This window comes from Wolffia australiana, chromosome 2 (assembly GCF_029677425.1).
Source record: "Wolffia australiana isolate 7733 chromosome 2, ASM2967742v1".
Classification (NCBI taxonomy): Eukaryota; Viridiplantae; Streptophyta; class Magnoliopsida; order Alismatales; family Araceae; genus Wolffia; species Wolffia australiana.
The window spans coordinates 8,223,426-8,225,736 of NC_135836.1; positions in this window are offsets into that span (position 1 = coordinate 8,223,426).

The window sequence follows — 2,311 nt, forward strand, 5'->3', positions numbered from 1 at the left end:
GGGATGGTTGGATGAAAAAAACATCATCACATATTGCAATGGAGATGGTGTCCCAATGGATCAACAAGGGATGGAACGAGAGCGATGATGAGGGGACAGGCATGGAGCTGGACACATGCCAACCAATGGTGGAATCGATGGTGATGTGTGATAAGGGAAACCCAGGCTATCGTCAACCATAATGTGGGAAAAAGAATAAAGATGTGAGTTACAAAAAAGACCAAGACTACACTAATGTCTTCATCACAACGCCAATGAGTCGAGTATTAGTTTTGCTTCATGCAAATGTTCTGCCTTCAATCCGCCGCTCTAGGAGTACAAGAACAATTTGAAACAAGATTTTTATTAAGTCATTTTGCTAATTGCAATTATGAATAAAATTCAAGTGTGCCTTTATACAAAGATGGGAGTTCTATCTATAGATTCAAGATGGTGAATAGATAGGACAGGGAAAGATGGAACTACCCCAAAAAATTAAGTGCAAAATCCTTTTGGATTGTTAGATGTTGTCATTTAAATTTGGAGCAATTTGAGACATTGAATTTTCTCTCTCCTATGACTTTTTTCATCCTTTGACATGTGTGGTGGATTGCTTGGGCCACGCACTTCTAGGAGTCCAAAAATAAAACAAATTTATTAGCAATATTAAAATAAATTTAAAATATATTTCTCTTTTTGGTAAAATTATTTTTTTGTGACTTAAGCATCAGAAAACTCCACACAAATGCTAGAAAGTCCAGAAGAATGAGAATATTATTATGAAAATATATCAAGCCTCTGTATAATTTTAAATAAATCTACATATATATAGTTTGACAGAGGAATGTTGTATTTATGAAATTTAAGTCAAAACATTATGTTACAATACCGTAAAATATGGAAACTTTTTAGTTTTATTATATAATTTTAAGCATTAATAACATGGATGTATGATAACTTAAATAAAATTAAACACATAAAATAGGTGAAATTAATTTGAATATTACCATATTATTTCAACTCTCAGAAGATGACGATGACCATTTATGCGACGACAACATCCCTCCCCCACCTTCTACATAGGATGATTGCAGACAATGGGAGAACTGTTGTGGACATTAAAAATTAGATATAAAACAATCAATCAGAACACAAAACACATTTTACACCCAAAGTACGATATCAAAAGGTGGCTTTGCATAGACTATCTTTCTGTTAAGACTACCTATGGAAGCTATCTGTTAAGGCGTGGCTTGTAAAAGAATGGTGTTATAACCAAGAGAAGTGGACTTTGTTATGAATTAAAATGATCAACAATTATTAAAATAATATTTGTCTAGTCCACATTTGTAGCTAAAGTGGTGGCGTGGACGCCAATGCTTCGACACCAGACGCGCCGCCGCCATCAACCAAAGTCGACATCTCCACCACGGACACAACGACGTAGTCAACCAAAGTCAACACCTCCGCCACGAACACGCCGCAACCGTCGTCACGCACATCTCCACCAGTGCACGTCCCTGCGCATGTCATGACACGTCGCCAGAGGCAGATCAACAACTGTCCTTTGGCGTGACATGAAGCACGTCCTTCGTCCTTTAATTTCTCGTCTTTAATTTCTTGTCCTTTTCTCTTTTCCTCCAAGGCCTATATATAGGCCATGTTTTCAAGAAACAGTTAGGCAGTCATATTTCAAGAATTGAGTTTTCTGTTTAACTCTTCTTGGAGGACTGCCCAGCCTCCCTCTCCCATCAAACCCTACCCGTCGCCGCCGCCGCCGCCGCCACCACCACCGCTGGAGTGTTTCCTCGTCAGCCGTCTCTTCTGCTTCCTCGTCTTCTCTTCTCTTCTCTCTCTCTCTCTCTCTCTCTCTCTCTCTCTCTCTCTCTCTCTCTCTCGCCCAGGCTGCCCCTGCCAGGCTGCCCAAGGCCACGCCTAGGACGCCCCTGCCAGGGCCGTCCAAGGCCACCCAGGCCGCCCCAGCCAGGGCCACCCTAGGCCGCCCAGGCTGCCCTTGCCAGGGCCGCCCCCAACAGGGCCGCCCAAGGCCACCCAGGCCGCCCCTACCAGGCCGCCCAAGGTCACGCCCAGGCCGCCCCTGCCAGGGCCGCCCAAGGCCACCCAAGTCGCCCCAGCCAGGGCCGCCCCAGGCCGCCCAGGCTCCCCCTGTCAGGGCCACCCACAAGCAGCCCTAAGCCGCCCCAACAGGGCCGCCCAGGCCACCCCTGCCAGGCCGCCCAAGGCCACACCTAGGCCGCCCCTACCAGGGCCGCCCAAGGTCACCCACGCCGCCCAGCCAGGGCCGCCCCAGGCCGCCCAGGATGCCCCTGCC